The sequence below is a fragment of the Anastrepha obliqua genome, chromosome 1 (genome assembly GCF_027943255.1).
Source record: "Anastrepha obliqua isolate idAnaObli1 chromosome 1, idAnaObli1_1.0, whole genome shotgun sequence".
NCBI classification, from domain to species: Eukaryota; Metazoa; Arthropoda; class Insecta; order Diptera; family Tephritidae; genus Anastrepha; species Anastrepha obliqua.
Window position 1 is genome coordinate 95718140 of NC_072892.1, and position 25698 is coordinate 95743837.

Sequence of the window (25698 nt, forward strand, 5' to 3'; positions counted from 1 at the left end):
TATGTGTTTTATTTTTTCATTTACTGACTTCCATTCACTTATCCGCATTAACGTAAATCCTCCTCAAGTTCCATTGTTACCGCAATAGGCATAGTATATCCGACTATAACGACGACTGGCGGTCAATTAGTTAGCTGCTGCTGATTTTCGTGCGTCAAATCGACAAAATTTCCAACAAACAATAATGTAATTGACTGGTGAAGTACTCGTGGATGTCTGAGAGGCCATTAGAGGAATTTGATTCATTACTTAGTTAAATAAATAGACCTAAGCATTTACTTTCTATTCAACAGACATTAAATATTATGTGCACAAGAATAATAGAAAAAATTATATTATTGACACACTGTAATAATGTGAATTAGGCAGAGGCAAAGGTCAAACGAAGCTTGCTTACAGTATATTAACCCAAAAATGATCATTGCAACAACGAAACTGAGGACTTAGTTTTTTGTATTTATTTATTATTTAAGTTTCTTATTTGTATTTATTATACAAATAATTACATTACAGTAGTAAGACAACTAGCAGATGAGCTATCGGCCTTTTTTTATTTCCACCAGCAAAAGTATATTTGCAATTTTCGCTATTTAAATTTTCACTTAAATTTGAATATTTTTAGGGTGATTAATTTTGGGCCACCTTATATATTCATTCGTAGAATGAAGTGCGACAAGTTTTGAGCGGCCTGTGAAGCGTACTTGGTGAAAAGATTTCAAATTTGTAGCCAATATCAGACTCCCAGCTAATTGAATCAGCTGACTGGAATTAGCTAATTGACTGACGTAACCGGGATCATGACAGCGGTTTATTTACGAAAAAAGCTAATATTGTATTAGTGATATACGAAAAAATCAACACAGTCTCCACCTAGGTGCTTCTACTATATCTGAACATCGTGTAAAATGAGCGATCAGAATTCTATTTCCGAGTATCCAATGAAGTGGCAGCCGAAGTTACGCTCACTATTTTCTTTTCCACCGTAGCGGACGGCCACACCTGGTATTCTATCATCTTTATGAAGCTTATATTATAAGATTCTGCCCACGCTCTTGATTTGAAAAGCACATCTGGGAACTGTATACATCCCGATGTCGTTGTTCAAAGTTGTTCTGCGTGAAGTACACGATTTGCTGGCGTTTTTGTTATGCTGTTTGTTTTTCTTTTTCACATAAAGTTTTTAAATTTATATTTTGGGCTGAAATCGATTGCGTTTTTATTTTCATATTTGAAAACTAAAATTAAATATTTCCGATAAATATGTAAGTGTTAACGAATTTGAAACAAAGTGCATAAAGCGTCTCCCGAATGACAACATCTTCTGTGTTTAACAAACTTTTTTCATACACTTTGGTGATTACATAATAAAAAAAATACCAGTCTAACGGTTAGACGGGATAGAAGTGAAACCTTCCGTAAGACAAACTGAGAGAGAATAAGACGAAAGCAGCATTAGGAGCGGGATAATTATAGGTTCATTATAATATTGCTCTAAAGTTCATATTTTATTTTCTTCATTTTATTTTATTCATCCTCAATGTTTTCAATTTCAACAAATGATACGAGTGGCTTATGATAGATAAAATATGATACAAATGCTTTAGTTTCGATGTTGTCAAAAAAAATACCCAAACGGACCGAAGAAACAGACTTACAAATTTCTTCCATTTTCGTCTACTTGTATTCATATAAAAATGTATGTCTCTTCCCACCAAAGCTAAATGTATTAGTATATTTTTTCTTGTATTTATTCAACGCTGAAATCCCGGCGGTACTGCAATACCGGGCCAACCCGTGGCAGAGGTGGAGAGCAAGCCCCTAAAACACTCCGCGCATTTCCAAAAATTAGTTTAACATTTGTTGTCCTCCGATGGTGGATCTATCAGATGTTAAGCTGATAGGAACAGATACCACACTACCTTCTTCAATAGATTTTCTAATAAACCTTTTGAGAATTACACGCTCACAAAAATTAATGTACGAAATATTTATACCGATTCACTTAAACTGACTTTCAGTATCTAAACCAAAAAACTGTTTTCAATAAATAATCAGAAATGTCCTACAATGCAAATTTCAAAAAAAAAAATTCCATTTTCGTCTACATGTATTCATATAAAAATTTATGGCTCTTCCCACCAAAGCTAAATGTATTAGTATATTTTTTCTTGTATTTATTCAAGGCTGAAATCCCGGCGGTACTGCAATACCGGGTCAACCCGTGGCAGAGGCGGAGCAAGCCCATAAAACACTCCGCCCATTTCCAAAAATCAGTTTAACATTTGTTGTCCTCCGATGGAGGATCTATCAGATGTTAAGCTGATAACCACACTACCTAGTCAATACATTTTAAATAATAAACCTAATAAACCTTTTGAGAATTACACGCTCACAAAAATTATTTATATCAACATATAATATAACGCTTCGTAACTAAATAACTTTTAGGCCAGCGACGACAGCATGGCGCGGTAGCCGAGCGACTAGCAATGTGAGCTTCCGATCCAAAATCCTTGGTTCGAATCACAAGAAAAAATAAAAGTTATTTTTATTTAGTTCGTCGCTACGTTTATATCAACATATAATATAACGCTTCGTAGCCAAGTTGGTCGCTTTTTTCGTTTCACTTTTCCTCAAATCACTCCCAACGATTCTAAAGAAGTTTTCACTTCAAAAACAAAAACTAAAAACATTGCATGAAATTTCTCTGTGAAGCCTAAAATTCACAACTTATAATTGGAAAAACTTTTTTACCAAACAATTTTTAGCTCAGCTACCTTGTTATAAGTTTTTGGAAGAAAAAGAAAGAATTCATTAGTATTCACTAGTAAAAAAAATTGCAAAAACTGTATACTTAGAAGGTATAAAAAATGAATCATTAGATGAAAATAACAGCAGGAAATAGTTTATTTAATAAATTTATTTAAGTTTAAATACTTTAGTCCACTATATAAATTTCTATACATATAATAATTTCAATAAGTATTCTAATACCACAAAAATGGCATACTCAAAGAATTAAAGTGGTAAAAAAATATATTTTGAAATTTATTGCAATCTCTCTAAGGTCAATGCCTGCCGTATGAGAACTTCAAATGAATATGTTTTTTTTTTGTTTTGTTTTTAAAACCACATTTTTCATTTAACGGTGAATATTTTTCTTCCAATATTTAACATAGTTTTTTGTAAACAAAATCGAAGATTCTTTTTTAATTCAACAAAAATCGATGTAGGACAAAATCGATATAACAAAAATATTCTTCCATAGTTATTCACATATAAAGTCGAAAAATTGTGTTCACCGCAAATTGATACGGCACGCACTTTAAAAAAAGACTTCTTCGAAGAAAAGCTATGCACAGCCATTTTCTTTTATATAACTTTGAAACAACAACAAAAACGCAAATAATAATAATAATATTATTATTATACAAACAAAGAGTAATAATTTTAGCCTTAGAGACTTCGCATTCGTATAGGCATTCGTATAGTACGGGGTTATTTATTGCATAAATCTTCCGAAGTTCGATTTATTTCATTGCACTACTGATTAATAAAAGGAGCTTATAACCAGTTTTTGTTATTGTTTTCAGCTCTGTGCATACTCATTTCGAACATCATTTCGAAAATAGTAAATAAAAAATGTATCCAATATGCGATTTCATTTGAGATCCTTTAATTGACATGGTTTTTGATATTTACTAAATTGAATGAAAAATATGTATGTAGGCCAATACTTTGTGGTTTATCCACTAGTTTTCAGATTGGCAACATCGCGAAACTACAATTTAAATAAAATAAGAATAAAAAATAGTTAATACAGTAGAAAAAATATTTTCATTCAAGTACATATACGGCACTTTCTTAAATGAGCATTCGAAATAATTTCAAAAACCTTTTATGCATGCTTATTCATTCAAACAGTCTATTCTCTCTAATAGATGAACTGAATTTGACAAAACTTGTGCATATACTTGTAGATAGAGAAATGTAGGTATTTAGCAGGTTAAAGGTCCCTCTTTATGCTGGAAGTATAATATTATTCTTCGGCGACCGCCGTTATCAAATAGGTTTGCCAGTGTCTTGACTGTAAAAGTTTTTTCTAATAGCGATCGCGCCTTGGCAGGCAATGGCACCTTTCTGAAAGTATTTTTGCCGTGAAAAAACTCTTCATAACAACCCTCTGCCGTTTGGAAGCGGCGTAAAACTACAAGTCATTTCATTTGTGGAAAAACATTAAGACGCACACCACAAAATTGTAGTAGGAGCTCTCAGGAGGAGCCTTACACCCTTTATTGTGCGCAAATTATATACTTATATACATTTTTGTTTTGCACACCCCTCAAAAAAAACCCCCCGGACTCCTTCTGACTATAAATTTTGACATTTAATTTCTTTCACTTAATTTTAACTAATTTCCTATAAAAGTGTAGGCTATTCCTTAAGAAAAATCACTTGAATCAAGATTCCAAACTTTGAGCGAAATTCAGAATTTCCATAATACTTTTAACTATAAAGTTTCTGGTCACTAAATTTTAATAAAACAAAGTAAAAGTACCTAAAAATCACGTACGTGCGGTAAATACGCATACGTCCATAATTCCATCTACAAAAAAAATTAAAAATTTGCGCAATTTTTAAATCACTTCAAACCTTCACTTCATTATACTGAAAATTAGCTCTAGAATTCTAAAAGTTGTCTAACCATTCTGCTTATAAAGGGTGTTTTTTTTAGAGGTTAGGTTTTCAAGATGAAATAAAACGTATATAATTTAATGTTATGGCCAAAAATTTAGCTTTATTATAAAGATAAGGGTTTGCCATTATGTTTTAAAAATGATTTCGGGCAAGTGGCCGCCGCGGCTGGCTCGAATAAATTCCAGCCGAGAGTCCCAATTTTCGACCACTTTTTGCAGCAATTGGGGCCGTATGTCAGCAATAACGCGCCGAATATTCTCTTCCAAGACGTCAATCGTCTCGGGCTTATCTGCGTAGACAAGCGACTTCACATAGCCCCACAAGAAATAGTCCAGCGGTGTTATATCGCACGATCTTGGAGGCCACGCCACACGGCGCGAGATAATGCGCTCACCAAAAGTTTCCTTCAATAAATCGATTGTTGCGTTGGCTGTATGGCATGTAGCGCCGTCTTGTTGGAACCAAAGGTCGTCCACATCAACATCGTCCAATTCAGGCACGAAAAAGTCATTAATCATGGCTCTATAGCGCTCTCCATTGTAACATTATGGCCGGCTTCATTTTTAAAGAAATATGGACCAATGATTCCCTCTGCCCATAGAGCACACCAAGCAGTGACTTTTTGAGGATGTAACGGCGTCTCAGAAATGGCTTGTGCATTATGTTCACCCTAAATGCGACAATTTTGCTTATTGACATACCCATTCAACCAAAAGTGAGCTTCATCGCTGAACAAAATTTTCTTCGATGCGTCGCGCGAACCGAACCATTACTTTCGTAATAAATTAGCACGATTTGCAAACGTGTAAGTCTATTCATTATGAAATGGCAAACCAAACTGAGCATAAATCAAGTGACAGCTGTCAAAAAGACCATCTACGAAAAAAGTAGTGCCAACTTGAAAACCTAACCTCTAAAAAAAACCCCTTTACCTAAATGAGCAAATTTTGACGGAAATTTAATGAATTTTCCTAAATTTCATACAAAGCAAGGCAAAATGAGTAGGTAGAGCAAAAATAACAAGGGCAATGTAATTAGATTTTGCTTTTGGAAAAGAAAGTGAAAATCTATGCATAAACAAAGATCGACACTATGAGTATAAAATAAAAAATTAAATCAACTGTTTTGCTAATACTAGATGTTACATGTGCCTTGATAAAAGGTTTGGAAATTTGAAATTTAAAACAATAATATCAAAATTAAAAGTAAAAAATTATAATCAAAAAAATAATCAGTTGCGGGGATTTTTTTCCGCTATTGTATATCTTGTAACTTTTTTGAGCAGCTTTTTTATAGTAGAAATGAACACAGAGTTTGAAATTATAAAAATTTTAATATTTTCTGTTAAAAGTGGGGATCAAAGAAAGAACCCTCAGCCCGTATTTTCAGCACAAACCATCTCTGCTACAGCGGTTGCAGCTACCTTTTTATTGATATGCATTTGTATCGGAAAACTAATTTTTTATCGAAAATATTTGTCACATAACTGGAGATGTATGTCTGTATATGCGTATTTACACGAGTCTCCAACAAAACTTGCTTGTAATTTTCGTATCGCTGATGTTACAGATAAGAAATCTGGTTGAACAAGCAGGACAATTGCGAAAGTGCTTTTATTTCGGATATAACCAATAACTAAACGTAGATACTTGTGTTACATGTCATTGTTGTTTTACATATCAATACATAAATATATAAATATGTAATCTGAGCAATATGCAATTTTTGGCAATCACCTAAACAATATGCACGGAAAACATCGATAAAGAAACATGTTGCTCACTCTACTTTTTCGTCTTTCTGTTATTCTGTTTTAAATCTGTCTAGTCTGACATACTAAAAATGTTCTTCCGCCTTATCTTACATAAAACAGAAAACACTATTGGAGTTCTCAAATATGCCGACGGCATTCACATCACTAAATCACATATTAGTAACACATACTTACTTAAGCTTAACGTGTCACAACAACCAACTGCGCGCACCATAATTCTCTATAAAGGTTTGGCCAGCGGCTTGTTTCTTTTTGAAATGTTATACAAAAGGTGCTTCAATATTTTGCTATGATTTTTGATTTTATTAGAAAGATAACATTATTAGTGGAATATATTTTCGTTCGAGCTACTGCTCCATCTAGAACAACGCGCGACTATCCCATTTCATCAACCCAAATTTGCAACACATTTCCAACGATTACATTCTTCTTTTCGGCAATATTGTTAACAATTTAGTGTTTATATTCTTGAATTGTTCCTGAATGGTTGACAAAATATCCATAATAACACGCAACAAAAAAATCGAACTGTATAAAACCTCAGCGACGTGTCGTCCAACCAACTGACATCACTTAAACGACTGATTACAAATTTATTGAACTTAGTTCACAAAATAGCGATCGAATAACGTTTATAGGGTAATTTTTTTACATCAAAGTTTGTCAAGGTATGCTGGTAAAAACAAATGTTTAGCATATCTCTGCAGAGCTCTCCGACTACCGAAACTTTGCGCTGATCTCAGGATATACAGCTGTGTTCACAATAATAGCAGCGCAACATATAACATTGTTGACGCAAAATTAATCGTCCATTGTACTAAATATATTAAATAAAAAATATTTTGAACAATATATACTATTTTGACTTTTACGCACTCCATTGCTGGTCTAATTGTATATGATTTCACAAAATTACAAATCTTCCGAAAAGGTGACTAATTTTGCGCCATTTTATTTAATATTTATTTGTTATTTTATTTTTTTCATTTTTTCTCAAAAATGTTTTTCATACTACAACAAAAATCAAATAGCAAAATTTAAAAAAAATTCTACAAATTCCGGAAGGATGATAAATTTTGCGCCACCTTATATACATTTTTTTTTTTTTTTCAAAAAATTCACAATTTCATCAAAATTTCTAACTTTTCAATCAAAATTTTTACAACAATTTTTGATACGGAGATCTTTGTTGCTATTGAATTTTGAGATAATATTGTGGCAGTTAAATTGTGAGGCTCGAAATTCGCATTTCTTTTTGATATACAGTTGTACCTCGGTTAACCGGGCCTCTACTAACCGGGTACATCTGTTAACCGGCATGCTGTGTGTTTGATATATATATCTCTATTAACCGTGCTTTACCTCTATTATCCGTGCGGCGTATAATAACTTTTTTCAATTTAAGTGAATGTGCAAAGAAATAAAATTCGGGGATTCCCATTTTTTGTTTATGTAATAAGTTTGTATCAAATTTCATTTTCATTCATTCTGTAAGTGCAAAGAAAGAAAATTCGGGGATTCCCATTTTTTGTTTTTATGTAATAAATTTGTATCAAATTTCACTTTCATTCAGTCTGTAAGTGAAATTTGATCTCTTAACAGGTGCTTTTGTGAAAATGGCTCCATCAATAAGTAAACTGACAAAAAGAGCAAGAAAAGTTCTTTCAATTAAAGAGAAAATAGAACCCATCCGTTCATTTTTTATCTGAAAAATATGGTGTTGGCAAACAAACTGTACGAGACTTAATAAAAAACAAAGAAAAAATTTTGAAATATGAATCGGAAAGTGATTCAATTCACGGTTTAAAAAATAGACATACTCTGAAAAAATCCGAAAATCCAAAGGTTGATTTTGCAACATATGAATGGTTTCGACAAGAAAGATTTAAGGGATGTCCCATTACAGGTAATATTACTCAAATCCAGACATCCACATAAACTGAAAATTTCCTGCAATTTCTAGGCGAAATGATTACTGAGAAGGCAAAATATTTTCATGGTAAATTAAACATAAATTCCGAGTGTAAGTATTCATCTGGTTGGCTGGAAAAATTCAAAAATCGGCATGGAATTCGTAGGCTGAAATCCACAGGAGAAAAGGAGTGTGCTGATTATGTGTCTGCAACGATGTTTGTGGAAGACTTAAACGAATACATTAAAAATGAACAACTTACAACTGAACAAATTTATAATGCAGACGAAACCGGTCTATTTTGGAAGTGTTTGCCCCAAAATTCGTTGGCGAGTGGTGATGAATATTCTATTGAGGGGTACAAAGAGTCCAAGGAAAGAATCACAGCTTTACTTTGTGCAAATGCAGCTGGGACTCACAAGTGTAAATTGATGATAATAGGAAAAAGTGCTAATCCAAGATGTTTAAAAAATGTTAAATACATTCCTGTAGTTTATAAGTCTAATAAGAGAGCTTGGGTAACATAAGAGCTATTTCTGGAGTGGTTTAACAACAATTTTGTACCAGAGGTAAGAGAACATTTACAACGCATTGGTCTCGAAAAGAATTGCAAAGTTCTTTTGCTATTAGACAACTGTCCAGCACACCCGGATTTAAATGCAATGATATCTGATAATGTTACAGTAAAATATCTACCACCGAATTGTACATCTTTGATTCAGCCTATGGATCAAGGAGCCATTCGGAGTTTCAAATGCCAGTACCGTAAATTTATCGTGCAAAAACTTGTGGATTCTAATAGTCGACACGAATTTGTTAAATCTTTGAACATTAAGTCAGCTTTATGGACAGCAGCGACTTCGTGGGATTCTGTAACCCCACGTGTTTTAAATAAAGTTTGGAATAACTTACTATCTCAAGATGATGAAAATGATTCAACTTTTAGTATTGAGATACAATCAGATGTATTAATACCACCTGGTTTTACAGCTGATGCTATCTCAAAGTGGATGGAGTGCGATATTGATGTCGCACCGTTTGCTATTGTGTCTGATGATGAAATCGTTAACATGGTCAATCAAACAGAAGAATATGAGCTTGAGTCAAATTCAGAGGAATCAGATGGAGGTAATACGGTAGAAACCCCCACATTAGCTCAAGCAATAGAGGCTAGTAGTGTTTTGTTAAAGTTCTTAGAAAACTATACTGGTACAGGTATTTCAGAACCAGACAAAATACAAGTGTATCGCATACGAAGTCATTTACTTAAGGAACAAATGAATTCTAAAAGACAAACTACTTTAAACGAATATTTTAAATTAATATAAATATGCATTTATGTACCTATATGTATGTATATGAAAGTATATTATAAAAACAGTAATAAGATATGTATCTGTATTCATAAGTATATTAATAGATGCAAATTTACATGTTCTTTTTAAAAATAAATAAAAATAATAAAACTTTTGAATATTTCAAAAAACCTCTTTCAACCGTGTTTTCGATTATCCGTGCTGAGCCCGGTCCCGAGCAACCCGGTTAATCGAGGTACAACTGTATATATATTTTTTTTGACGTTGCTATGCATTTTCTTCTATATAACCAGTGGCCGAAATTTTTTTTATATAAAGAGCTTGTACATCGCCGCAAAAAAAAGCATACCCGAAATTTTTCTAAAAATTCTGATTAAATATTTTGAAAAAATCATCAAAATTTAATTCTACTTTTTTTTATTTTTTACAAAGTTTGAAATTTTAATTAAGCTGTAAACTACCACGATCGACTTATAATTACCAAAAATATTAATTTTGGCCACTAAGGGAATAAGGATTTTGAGCGGACAAGGAGCAATAAAAAAGAATATTAATAAAATATATATAAGGTTGTCAAAAAAGTCTCGCGGTATTTCCGGAAGCTTGTCTTTGCAAGCGCGTAGTTCTAGTTGTATTCGTCGCATCGGTTCACGCTAGAGCTTTTTGGAAAGCTCTTTTCACGTGCTAACACGTGTTTGATTAATTGTTGTTTGCTTTTAGTCGTTCGTGAGTTATAGCGTCGCAAATATGGAGCAAAATAAAGAGAAAATACGGCATATTTTACAGTACTACTACGATAAAAGCAAAAATGCATCTCATGCTGCCAATAAAATTTGTGCAGTTTATGGACCCGACACAGTTTCCATTTCCACCGCACAACGATGGTTTCAACGTTTTCGTTCTGGGGCAGAGGTGATCGAAGATGCGCCACGGTCGGGAAGGCCTGTCGTCAAAAATTGCGATAAAATCACTGAATTGATCGAAAGAGACCGGCATAGTAGCAGCTGTAGCATCGGCCAATTGCTGGACATAAGTCATCAAACCGTTATAAACCATTTGAAGAAGCTTGGATTCAAAAAGAAGCTCGGTGTATGGGTGCCACACGACTTGACGCAAAAAAACATTTTTGCCCGTATGGATGCATGCGAATCGGTTCTGAATCGCAACAAAATCGACCCGTTTTTGAAGCGGATGGTGACTGGCGATGAAAAGTGGGTCACTTACGACAACGTGAAGCGCAAACGGTCGTGGTCGAAAAGCGATGAAGCTGCCCAGACGGTGGCCAAGCCTGGATTGACGGCCAGGAAGGTTCTTCTGTGTGTTTGGTGGGATTGGCAGGGAATCATCCACTGTACTGCCAACAACTGGACCGCTTGAATGCAGCACTCATGCAGAAGAGGCCATCTTTGATCAACAGAGGCCGAATTGTCTTCCATCAGGACAACGCCAGGCCACACACATCTTTGGTGACGCGCCAGAAGCTCCGGGAGCTCGGATGGGAGGTTCTTTTGCATCCACCGTATAGTCCGGATCTCGCACCAAGTGATTACCACCTATTTCTGTCCATGGCGAACGAGCTTGGTAGTCGGAAGTTGTCCTCAAGAGAGTACTGTGAAAATTGGCTCTCCGAGTTTTTTGACAATAGGGAAGCGAGCTTCAATAGGAGGGGCATTATGAAGTTGGCATCTCGTTGGGAACTTGTCATCGAACAAAACGGCGCATATTTGACTTAAATCGCATTATTATAACCAATTTTATGAACAATTGAAAATTTAATAAAAATACCGCAAGACTTTTTTGACAACGTTATATAATACTTGGAAGGCCAGTTGTAGTTTTATGTTTACTCATAAGTATTCTTTATTGTATTCTATCTGACGACTTAAGTCTTTGATCAGCCAGTAGTAATTTTTCGACTTTTTTGACATTTACTTCGGTGGTTTCCTTCACTTGGCGGTTCGTAGTGTTCAAAGAAGTTTATTCACAGCGCGGTGCTTAAAATTGCGTGAATTTCCAGTTACTGTTGGCAAAGTGTTGCTGCTTGTTCTAAAGATAACTGTTAATGAACAAAAAAAAGAATTATTTATACTAGCAATGAGGCAAACAATAAGTTTTAAAACTCTCTTAGTGCGGACTTAGCTTAACTTTACAGAACCTAATTCAAATTAATACAACTTAAGTTAATCTACGAAATCGACAATGAATGCTCAACACGTCAATGTTTTACCCTCTTATCTTCTATTACATCTGTTTAACAGTTTGTCTCATATAATGCCACATCAAAGAAAATAATTTTCAAAAATAATTTCTTCATTAATTTATTTTTAAGAACTATAAAATGGAAGACAGGTCAAGCCCAATTCTCTTCCCACATCAATTTATTGTATGTAAGGCCGAAATTTCAGATTTTGAAATAGTATCTTGTACGGTCTATGTACGGATTTTTATAATTTTTGTAATTATTAGCTGACAGTTTTAGTGAACATCGAGGAACATTTTCTTTAACAAATCCCGTTCGTTTTTTTGTTTTTATGCAAGTTGTGATGTACACAGCAAAAGAATTTTTTTCGAGGCACCCACAGATGTTCATTTTCACTCGCTCAATTAGCAATATTTTGCAATAAAAATTTATTGAAATGCAGAATTATTTTACGAAAATTTAATTAAAAAACTAACACTATCTTTACCGCCAAAAAGTTTTAAATATTTTTACTTGGTATTTATTTATTAATTATGATCAAAATTCTTGCCTTGGTCAAACAAATTCAGTCAATATTTTCTCATTGAAGTCACAACTCAATTTAATTAGAAATACAGGTATGTAAATGTTTATTCCCATGGGAATAACAAAAACATATGTATTTGTAGAGTTATTGATTATATTGATTTAACAATAAATCACTTATTTGTGTATTGGCGCCTTCGCATGTGCATATATATATATGTAGATATGTTTAGTCATCCATTAAGTCAACATGTCTCGGAAATTTACGCCAAACAATGTTCTCTTTGTAGTCTTTAAGCTGAAAACGATTTTATGAAATGGATTAATCTAATAACGTGTCAGTTTACAGTAAAGGTAGAGCGTGCATTTACTGTCAAGATTGCTTATTACTTATGTTGCTGATTACTTATGCAAATGCCCTGCAAAGAAACTCTGAGCAAATGAAACTTTGAAATGAAACAATAAAATATTCTGATTCTGTACTAGTTACATTTGGGCCATTTGCGAATCATTTGGATACCATTCTTGTATAATAAAATAAGACCGCTGTCCCTCACAGAAATAAGGGTAAACAGAAGTGCGTCTGAATGCATGTGAGTATAAAAAATCATTAGCTCTACAAATGTTAAGTATCTTCGTATAATTGGGATTAATAATACAATAAAATTAACAGTATTACTCAAATACCATACGATTAAGAGAAGTGAATATGTAAGAAAACTAGGTATTAACATTAGGAAATCTGTATATGTAAAGAGTTACTAGTCTAATGAATGAATGTGAGGGCCATATAGGATATTAACGGAGTTAATAATAAGTAAATGAGAGTTAACATCACGTATAAGCATAGATGTTATCATAATGTAATTATACAGACAGTTAAATCGAACAGAATTGGCATTGTTTTTGTAAATACATAGGTATGTAGGTATGCCTTGCATTAGTCAAGCGTTCATCTACATATCCATCGACAATGAAGTTAGGTTTCATTTTATAGTGAGGTTGAAAATATTTTAGTTACTTTTTTCTTTGATATAGTTTCTTATGGTATCAATTTTAAAAATACCTCATTAGAATCACTAGTCGAAACCAGAAAACAAAACGACAGCTGGTAATCATCTACATTTCCGACAAGAGATCCTTCTCGGACCACAGCTGGATCCTCTTCGATATTAATCTTAAGCTTGAGAAACCTTTCCCATATAGAAATCCTAGAAGAACAAACTGGCACACATTCCGTAGAGTGACCCAGTCTAAACTTCAACACTTAAACAGAACCATAACGTCAAGACCTAGATGAGAAAGTAAGAGCTTTCGAAACTTCGTTGACGAAAGGACTTGAAGCTTCATGTCCTGCCACATGTGACAAAACAACCTATCCTACCTGGTGGAATGAAGATCTAAGTCAACTCAGGAAAATGACAAGAGAAATCTTCAACATTTGCTACAAACACAAATACTTCAAAACCTACAAAGACTGCCTTAGGGAATACAAGAAAGCAATCAAAAAGGCTTGGAGAGATTTTTGTAGTTCCATAGAATCACCCAAAGATACGGCCAGACTAGGCAAGCTTTTATCCAAGGAACACTCCTGCACTTCCTTCTTGAAGAAAGATACCGGAGAGTGGACAAAATCATCGGCCGACACATTAGAACATCTTGTAAATACACACTTCCCAGGCAACACAGAATATATTGAGAACAATACTGACAGTGTTCAAACATCCAAAATATCACCCATTATAATCAACCACATCGTATCCCAAGATAGAATATTATGGGCGATAAAAAACTTTGAACCATATAAGGCAGCCGGTCCAGATGGGATATTCCCAGCCATGCTGTGGAACACTCGAGAAACGACGATTCCTTGGCTGGAGGTCTTTTTCAGGAAAATCCTTATGCTGGGACACATACCAAAAAGATGAAGGAGAGTTAAGGTAATCTTTATCCCTAAAGCTGGTAGACGCGGTCATGATACAGCGAAAGATTTCAGACCCATCAGCCTATCCTCCTTCATCCTCAAAACTCTCGAGCGATTGTTGGATGTATATCTCAGGGAAAAGATTACAGACTCAACGATTTCACCATCTCAACATGCCTATCTCAAAGGAAAATCCACAGAGACAGCTCTTCATGAGGTTGTAAGTGAGATTGAGAGGAGCATAGAATACAAGCAATACTCACTAGTCGCTTTTCTCGACATAGAGGGGGCCTTCAACAATGTTACCACAAGATCTATAATTGAGGCTCTTAACATGTTAGGCATAGACATAGGTCTCAACGAATGGATAGAGAACATGCTGAAAACTAGAATAATCATCGGTAAGGTAGGCAGCAGCACGATAAAACGCTCTGTCAACAGGGGAACCCCTCAGGGAGGAGTCTTACCCCCTCTGCTATGGTTACTAGTCGCCAAAAACATCCTCACCAAATTTAACCAAAAGGGAATTAAAGTGGTGGCGTACGCGGACGACATAGTGCTTATGGTTTCAGGAATGTTTCCAACCACAATCAGTGAGGTTATGGAAGGAGCTCTGGTATTACTCAGCAATTGGGCCACGGACTGTGGTTTAAGTGTAAACCCGAGTAAAACTGAACTGATGCTATTCACCAAGAAAACCAAGGTGCCAAACTTTAATCTCCCAAAACTAAACGGCGTTTGCCTCACGCTAACCAAACAGGCAAAATACCTAGGGGTTATCCTGGACCCCAAACTCAGCTGGAAGTCCAACGTAAAGAACAGGGTAAAGAAAGCGAATATAGCACTTTACACGTGTAAGAGAATGTTGGGGAAAAAATGGAGTCTCCAACCAAAATTATCCAACTGGTCCTACACAGCCATTGTAAGGCCAATACTAACATATGCGGCACTAGTTTGGTGGCCTGCAACAGAAAGGAAATACAACAAAACTAAGCTGAACAAGATACAAAGAACAGCGTGTATCCTAACTACAGGAGCGCTTAGCACCAGTCCTACTGAAGCGCTCAATGTACTAACACATCTATTGCCATTAGATTTACACATTAAAACAATAGCTACTTGCAGTGCGGTGGGACTCAGAGACATAGGAAGCTGGATAACAAGGCCGTACGGTCACAGCAAGATCCTCCTCCAGGGACCCCCGCTGCTCAAAAACGGATCAGACTACACAGTCCCCGACCTCAACTTCAAGAAAGGCTTTACGGTACGTTTTCCACCGAGAGCCGAGTGGAGCAAAGGAGCGGTGATTGGAAGACACGATATCGAAATTTATACCGATGGTTCTAAGATGAACTGTGGTGTGGGAGCTGGCTTCCATTCGGAGCCACTCAACCTATATCAATCAATTCGTCTTCCTGATTATGCCACCGTGTTCCAGGCAGAACTTTTATCGATCAGAGAAGCATGCAAATCCCTAGAACTCTACAAGGTAGTTGGTGCAAGAGTAGCTATCTTCTCAGACAGTCAAGCAGCTATTAAGGCCTTAGACTCCAACTACATTTCATCCAAACTGGTCCTACAGTGTATAGAGGAGCTGAAACTGCTTAGCCATTGGCTTGAAATTACCCTGATATGGGTTCCCGGTCATAGGAACATACGAGGCAATGAGATAGCGGATGAGCTAGCAAGAAAGGGCTCAACACTAGACATAGCAGAGGCGGTGGCAGTTTCCACCCCACTGAACACACTAAAAGCATCTATTGCTTCACACTATCATGCTTTAGCCGAAAGAAGATGGAAGCAAATACCTACATGTATCACAACAAAAAACACATGGGCGTCATATAAAATCCAAAGGACGAATGACCTGTTAGGATGTTCTCGGCCAAACATTTCACGTATCACTGCAACCCTTACAGGACATTGGAAAGTAGGGGATCATGCAGCTAGACTCAATCTACCCTTCAATCCTATCTGTAGAAGCTGTCAAGCGGAAGGGACGAAGGAAAGTCTGTTCCACTATTTATGTGAATGTCCGGGACTAGCCAGGGCACGACTCCGATCCTTCGGTAAGCCTTTCCTACAGCAAATTAAGGAGATCTCAGTCATCGAGATAAAGGATTTGCTCCTATTCTTGGACCTCACTAAATGGATCTGACTTGGAAACAAACAAAAAAACAAAAAACATCTCATCATTTCACGAGATAGTGGTAGTAAAACGGTGCTGGTCACTAATTAGGAGCATTTCTGCTAAGAAATGTTCAACCACCTCAACAACAACAACAACAACATTTCCTCATTTATCTTTTCTGCGTATATTTTTTTGTTAGAATATGTTTATGTTGTTGTTGATGTATGTATGTTAAATTAGGACCTGTTTAAAACTAGCAACTAAAATTTGTTCAATGTGTCTTATTTTATCAAAGAATAAAATCTTTTTTTTTTTTACTATTTAAGTAGAATTTTTATGTTAAAACTTGGGAAGAATAGGAAATTCAACTTTTTTTTAGTTTTATGTGATTTTGCGTAACGCGTTCACATATTTCCTAAGTGAGACTTTTTTATACGGTTTCTCTCCATTGCAGAAATTGTTTTTTTGTTCATCATTTTGTGAAAAATTGTCGCTAATAGCCATATTTGAAGTTTTTGAAGAATTTTATTTTTGTGATATTTTTTTATACAGTCGCTGTCTACTACTCAAAAACAATGTTGACCGTACATTAAGAATTTTATTTTATAAGCAAGCGGCACCGCGGGCACTAACTAGTAAACGAGATTGATTATAGGGATATAATTTCACCCTGCGAAAACTGACTGGTGGAACGAATGTAATAGTGATGCCAAATGCATGTTGCCGAAACGAGTCCTTTGCTGCACAAGAAAGAGTAGGTGGTTGTAGTAAAATAAGTCAATGTGGATTTATTCTGAAATTGGTATGACGATCATATCCCAATTACAAAAAGCTTCTCCCTACTGACAGCATCTTATTGTGTTACACCATTGGAACAGTCAATCAGTTACCCAAATGTGAAATACCAAGTATGATTGCAAATAATTCTCAACAGTTGACTGGAATTACACACAGGCATACAGCTTTATTTGCTCTACATGCATATCTATACAAGTTGTTTGCACGCAGCACTTGTTTATGACTTGTTTTTCCATTGCTTTGACATATTTTGACGTCTGAAACGAAGAGTCCTATGATCAGCTGTCACAACAGCACATAATTCCACTGAAGATATCCTAACAACTAAGCCCTCGTGTGTGTATGGGGTATTACAAAGGGTTAAAAAAGTAGGATTGCTTACTTTCTTTGATACTCGTGTGCACTAGTACACCACTGTATTCTAACTTTGTAAACGTAACTGTTCGGGAATAAACAAAACTGTGGGATGATTAAAGTGCATGCAATTTATGACGGGTTGCATGCTACCTCCATACGATTTACTTTACGGTAGTAGCGGGAGGAGATCGGTACATTGACGGGGTAGAAGGTTTAGTTCGGGTTAAAGTCTCACACTGACGAAGGCTGCCTCCTCATAAAAACAAATGACAAAAAAAGAACACCAAAATGCTCAGAATGATTATAAGAATCAAATCAACTGTGTCTGTTTGTCCACACAACGGAACTTAGTACGCATATTACCATTGCCTTAAGTTAGATAGATACATGAGTATTAAAAATAAGCAAAATTAGTTCATCTGACATGGAACAGTGATTTTCAAAATTGCATAAATGCGATATTTCATTAACTAACGAAAATAACTTATTCATATTTATTGTAAAGCATAATAACTGGGCCCAAAAAAAATATTCACTTTTATATATTATTCCCAAGAAAAATTTCAATTCCACAGTAATTCTGCATACTCAGTTTTTCATTTAATTATTCATTCAATTAAAAATTTGAAAGGAGTTCAAAATTTCAAAAGGGCAAAACGTTAACGAAGGTTTCCATTGCGTATACTTTATTTCATAGGAGGATAGTTCAGCTATGTAATGTTTTACGTGTTTATAAAACAGCAAAAACGAAGTTAAGGTATAGTTTTTGTAAATATGTAAAGTGTTGATTAGATTGGAGGTACTTTTTCCAATAGAGTTTTCTTCACATATCACGCGTGGCTACTGTCAAACAAAATACATAATTTTTTTCAGTATTCATGGGCATTCAATTTGTTTCCAATTTACTATTGTATTATGGAATAGTTTAAAAATTATCAACTCGTAATTGTTCGGTTCATCTCAGTGATTCACTGAATACACAAAACTCTTGGTTCCAGTGCGAACAAAATTCACACCCAACTATTATCAGTACATTCACCCAAACTGAATGTTCAGTGTGCTGGTGTTCAAGTGTAATCATCGGTCCGTAATTCTTCCAATCTGAAGTGACATTGTCTCTGTTGAGAAAGAGTGGTATGGATCGAAGTTTCTTTATTGTTCACATTGGCAGGAGTTGATCTTTACAACAAGCGTTCTCGACAAAAAGAGATTACGCGGTACATAACGTATGAAACAGTTTATTACAATTATTTCAAGAAATTCTTACTTTGAATGGCTTTCAAGTAGTTATGTTTTAGCATTATTGGACTACCTATTTGTGGATCTATTTGAAATCATGCTTTGAAATTCAATAGGCTTTTCATGATATACGACTCAAATGAGTAGAAAAAGGACCCAAAAGTTGGTATCATCAGGTTCGTTCCTGCCATAAGAGTTGTTAGTTATATCGATTTTGAATACAAATTATTTGAATTTCTTCAAAAATCAGTGTACTTGACAATATTTTTCAAGGAGGTACACATGTTTTAAAACGTTTTACAGTTTTAATCAGTTAAACAGTTTAAAGTTGATCCCTGCACGACATTTGGTCCCGCCTGAATAAAATGTGAAACGTCTAAGGTTAACAAATATTTTTTGTTACTATATAATACCATATTTCAAAAATCTTAAATGCACAAACATGATTAGTATATCACTACAATATTTCATGAAAAATATACGCCTGAACTTAGACCCTCTTCATTTAGTTCTTTAATTTGCTTCACGCTTGCTCGCCGTGGGATAAAGAGGCGACACAATATTCAGTTGGCTCATTCAGCTTTCTACTTTCGATGATTATTGTGGAAGACACTCTGAGCGGAGACATTTCCACTAAACATACACATCTTATTGCTAAACTCCTCCTCCACTTCATTTCCCATCTGATTTATGTCAAGTAAATATGGCTCATGTATACTTGTGTACATTTGTAGGTGTTCACTTGCAAGGAAGTGCCTCATAATTTGATTTTGCCTATAGTACAAAACATGAACAGGGTATGTTGAGTTAAAGGGGGTTTTTCGAATTCACATTAATTATATAGAGAAACTGCGGGTTTTGTGATGTAGGCGCGTAATGTGATACAGCAGCTTTTCTCGACAAGTAAAAGCATTATCGGGTCAACATAAAGGGACAAGTATGAGTACATTAAACTCCATCCAATAATTTTAATGTAATAAGTTAGTATTTTATTAGTGAAATAAGAAGTATGAAGCAATAATTAAATGTGATGTAAGATGTCTAATTTTCACCCTGTGAAAATTTAGGGTATTTTCAGAAATTTGTTTACAATAAATAAAAAATTAAAACGATATTTAAATTTTTTAGGTTTTTGTTTAACTTTCTTAACATGCAAAAATTAAACTTTTTTTTTTTTAATTTTAATAATTTAAAACTGGCGCTGACATTAACCCTGCCCAATTCTGACCTGGACGGTGTTGTCCATTTTGACTCTTCTATTTATCTGAAACTCAAAAGAAAAAAATATTAATCAGTATGACTGTAGCTATGTCCCGTAAGAGAATAAAGAAAAAATGCTTGACAAAACGTCACGGTTTTGAATTTGACACTCTAAAAATCGGTTTTTTTTTTAGTTTTTTTAATAAAAAAAAAAAACGAAATAATTGAAACAGTAAAAATATATAATAATTGAAATAGAAATAGTACGGGCAGTAGCTACTGATGTTGTGAACAACATATTAAAATTTCAGACGATTCCGTTGAATAGATTTTTTTTTTTTTGACAACACCAGGCTGAAAAAAGTCGTTTCGAGATAAATGAGTTTAAAGTTTGAGGTACAGGAGTACGCGGACCGCTTTATACTTAGTTAATGGGCTGTAAAAGCTATAATATTAGGAATTTCCGCATGAAAATTTCATAGTATATTCTTAAGATACTATGTATATGTACTTTCGAAATATCGAAAAAACAAAAAATTGATTGTCTTAAATTTCTAGAGCACCAGTTCCCCTTAAGATACTTAATAGATCCGTGATGTCCTCTTGGAAAAACTACTTTTTATTTTTGGGCAAATTCTAAAGGAAAAGTACTCAAAAGCCTAGATATGAAAATGTTTACTAAAAACATTTTTTTCATGAATTTATTGTAGCGAAACGGTTCAAGTCAGTTTATTAAAAGTTGTTGCATATTATAAAGTAACATTTCAAGAATATTTGATAAAATTTTCATGTAAAAATATTGCAAAATGAGCGAATGAGAGCACATTTACGTAGACGTCTTTTCAAAAATACATTTTGCAGTAGTCAGCATATCTGAGCGTAGAATCATCTGAAATCAAAAAAATCGAATAATTTAGTTCAAGTATGAGTTAAACTTTCCCCCAACGTTTATTTTGACGATTTATTTTCATTTTCAGCTATTTGGTAGGGCTGGGGGGAGGTTTTTTATATGTAAAATATGTGTGCAAAATTTCAAAAGGATCGGTTGAGTAGTTTTCAAATGCCAATGACTATGCACTTTAAAAAAAAAGGTTCGAGAAAACCGCGTTTAAAGTTTGTAACGGACTACGCGCGCAACTGCTGCGTCTCGGCAGATGTTTGAGGCGGCTCGGCTTTATGCTCTATAACTTAAAAAGTTTTGCTCGGATTGACTTAAAATTTTAACACGGTATTTTTGAAATGTTTTACTACAATAACATGCAAAAAAAAATCGATAAATTAAATAATTTTAGAATATCATCCCCTAGGTTTATTTAAAATCGAGTAAAATTTCTTAGAGTTGTAGGTGAAAATTAACTAAGTACACCACAATACCCGCACTTTCTATCTTCTAAATATGAATTCATTACTTGTTTATTGTAGTGTATTATATATCCACCATGTGTATTCCTAGAGATTTCGACTGTGAAATTTTCTATGACATTTGAATATAATTAGGGCACTATCTCTGCAATTTCCCGGTAAATATTATAAATAATTACAATATCTCTCAAAGCTTTTAATGCTTCTAGTCCGTAGTTTAGTAACATAAATTTTATCTTTCAGATAACTTCACAGAAAATAGTCTAAAGGTGTAAAACCACACGACCTCAGCGATCGAACTGTACTAGAATATCGTGCAATTCTACTTCCCAAAATTCCGTTTGCAACAAATTGATTTTATGTTGGTTTTACGAAAAAAATGCATCAAAAATCTCAATATCGCACTCCATTAAAGGAAGGGGAATAAATTTCCATTTGTAATTCCAAAGAGATGGCCGAATGTGGCCTACCAACTCGAATATTCATAAAGTGTATATAAATTAACGAAATAGTGTGTTTCCACAGACCCACGAAATCGTAATCAAACTCATTTTATTTAACTGTAGACTTTCTACTTCACATCTGATCGTTGCTCTCATACAATGACAATTGTTAAAACCCACTGCAAATCACCGAAACTCCAACTTCAAATACCCTATATTTGTGAAAAGTTGATTGTCAACAATTTGGCAGCTGGTAGGTTGTTTCGATTCACAGCTTGACACACGAGAATTGCATGAAGAAAACGCTGACACAACGAACCATAAAATATGCACAATCCTCGCTTTATCCTTACTCGCTCCTTCAATATTATTTAATCCTTGTCATAATATACATATGTACGTATGTACGAGTGCTACACTGTATCTTCACAACTTTCGTTCTCTCAATGCTGGATATAATTATTATATTTTGTTGTTGCTACTGAACCTTTTTATGCATCATGAATTTAATTTAATTTACGCTCCGCTGCTTCTACAGCTATTGTCCTACTAAAGTTTTTCCCAGCCGCAAGCATTGAATGTTGGAGCGAAAATTTAAATTAGTTTTAAAATATTTAAATGTATTAGTTGAGTAATTGCTGCGGTTGAGACATATTTATTATTTTTACTTTTTTTCTGTAAAACTCTCTTTTGGTGAAAGGTGGGATTAGTATGCCAAATCCTATTATAATCCTGTTAAAATTAATGAATGTGAATGAATTACTTTTTGGTGCCATTTGAAATTAATTTAAACCAATTCTCGATGGCATCCGTCGTTGATTGTGTTCAAAATGCAGCAGCATTGGTCTCGAAAACAATTAACAGTGAAAAAAAGCCACAATTTTCGACTCATTCATCAATTCTTGACAACACTTCTCCAAGGGATTGTAAATATATCATTGGTCTAGAATTGGTATTCAAGCGTTAAACGTTAAACATTAAGATGCAAATGCCTAAATTATTTTGGAAGAAAAAAGAAAAGGTTGTGCTTATATATTGGTATTTTTCGAATTCAATTAGCTTTGCAAGACCGATATATCTAACCACAAAAACCATTCCTGGTAAATCTACCATTATGTCAGCCTATTTCATGGCATTGGATAAAATTTTTCTACATAATAAATAATGCCTATGAATGAAAAAAGGAAATTCCAATATAAAAGACAATTTCTGAATCTGAGGGAGTAGTTAGATTCGAGTGACTACAGACAACAAGAACCGGCAGGGCCAAGGATCTTATTTAATTTCAAGCTCATCTCATTTTTTCTTGGCGTGCCAGATATTTGACCTCATTGACGCATCGTTGAAGATTGAACGGTAAACATGAAAAACTGATTTTGCTGCATTAATCGGTCCAAAAATATTTAGAGGGACTGAATTGGGAAATCTTGCCCCCCAATTGCACCTTCGGATTACCTTCTGTTCCGATCAATGCAGTCAGCGGTTCACTTCTTACGAGAGCATCGCAAACTGGCTCAATGAATGGATCAGGCGAAAAGAACTCGAATTTTTCGTCGGAGGAATCCGTAGGCTGCCTGAAAGATGGAGTAAAGTTGAAGCTTCACATACTTCACATAATATCACGTATTATTTAATTGTTTAAATAATTCGTAACTTTGGCCAGGAAAGGATGAAAACTTATTCCAATACATAATATAATTAAGTTTATTTACTCTTTGGAGGCAAATTGTACCGCCTCGAGCAATACAGTTTATTGTGCGGCCGAATAAACTGTATTGCGCACATCTATTTATTCTGTGGTCGATAATTACGTTATGGAAAATACAGCCTACAGTTGTAAAATACAACCGCGCTTGGAATTACAAAATATGTCTGCATTTCTGCCTGTATTTTTTCGACATTTACAGACTGATTTGTTTGTTGTAAATACAATAATAAATGTCAAAAAAGAGCAGCAATATCCAATCGGTTCTTCCTATTAAAAATTCATTCTTAGCTTATTCGAAAACTTCACTACCATCCCTTAGGCATAACTATGTGTCAACGTCAGTTTGAAGTCATAATGCACACCAATTCTTCAGATTTTGATAACTCTTTACTAAGTTGTTGTTATATAATATTAAAGGAACAGGCTTTAATATAGAGGAAAATTGTGTTCCCTGTTAAAGTATCGCGTTTACTTCATCTTTTGAAAATCAAAAATGGTTTACCATTCTCACGGCACCTACGTTTACAGATTTATTCGGACATTTTGTATCTGTGTAATCGTATTCAAGTAGCTTCGGCTAGCTCCATGCCTCTTAGGGTTCATTTAAGTCTATTAGGTTTGAGTTTTAACTCTTAACTTTAACGTAAAAATTACAGTACAATCAATTACCTGGACAAGGGGGATTTTTTTTACTTTTCTGGGAAAATATTCATTTATTTATCATTGTCTATTGCATCTCCTTCAAATTAGCCTTCCAAGCATACATAATGCACTTGTGCTAGGGTTTTTCCATCCTCGCAGCACTCTTCATCTCGTCATTCCTTCATCTTTTAATTGATCTTTTCCGTTCTGTAAGCAAGAAAAATACGCGGAAGCTAAAGTTCCTTAAATGCGGTTGTTGAGACATTATTACTGGGCTATTTTTGATAAAATCAAAAATGCGAGCCCGTTGATACTTTTTGTACGATAGCAAAAAATCGGCAGTCAAACAATGTCATACCATTATAATTGTCAAAAAAAGTTTACATATGCTGAAAACAAATTCATAAATCGAATGCGTGCAGATTGAATAGTCACCATTTTTTATACAAACTTGGGACATTTCAAACCGTTAACAGATACTATTAACATTCATTCACATTATCTGATCAATTTCCTGGTTATAGTGGCATAACAACGAACAAACCTCGTACATTTCAAACCGTTAACAGATAATTATAATGAATGTTAACATCGAGAACTTGAATGATAATACTAAACAGAACTGTTGTGGGAATGAATTTATTTTAATTATAATCTGGTAGATAATTGTATGGCATTTATTTTTTGAATACGGCATCTGTCATATGTCCGCCGCGGCTATGAGTTGCATGGTCCATTCGATCAGTCACATATGTGACTATTTTTCATTTGACCTCTTCTTCTTGCACGAGCTGTATTTTATAGGCACGTTAGCCATTTTGAAAGATTTTTCTCGTGAACAGATGTATTTTTTTCAAAGTAAATTTCCATAATTTCTAAGCGTTGATCTTGGGTTAAACGATTTATGATGACTTGCCAAACTTTACTGAACAGAAATATGAATATAGTGTGACATTCTTGGCTGCCAAACCATATTATCGATACCGGTAGTTCTCATTCAGCTGAAAAAACACCCGATATAAGTAGCAGCATAGGAGCGATACCAATACAAAAGAACCAATACTGCTTGTATTTCCATGTAGGCGGTAATTTTTAGCCTCAACATGAATTTAAAAATAGTTGCCGTCATCAATAGAAGAATCCACACTCGAACTTCTTATCAGTTGCCTTTTGTACTTATATATGTATATTGTTTTTACTACATTCTTGTATACGTTCTTAATCCTACAGCTTATTTTTGAGGAAAATATACACTCATATATAAATATATACACCTTAAATTTAAAAGGCATGTGTTAGAATCAATCAGCGCCATCAGATCTTCTTTATTACTTTACCCTATATTAGATATTTCCTGCAAGTGTTCTCTACAAAAATTTATGCAAAATATTAAATAATCTTACTATAAATATATTCCCTAAGCTCCTATAACAAAGTAAACAAAACTATGGTAATTTATGATAAACTAT

The 25698-nt window shown here is 34.4% G+C and overlaps 2 pseudogenes; both read right to left on the minus strand.

Annotated features, from left to right (window-relative positions):
- Nucleotides 1-1747: 1747 nt before the first annotated feature.
- Nucleotides 1748-1935, minus strand: LOC129236506 (U2 spliceosomal RNA; annotated as a pseudogene).
- A 239-nt stretch (nt 1936-2174) lies between these two features.
- LOC129236525 (U2 spliceosomal RNA) lies at nt 2175-2358 on the minus strand (annotated as a pseudogene).
- Between the last annotated feature and the right edge of the window lie 23340 nt (nt 2359-25698).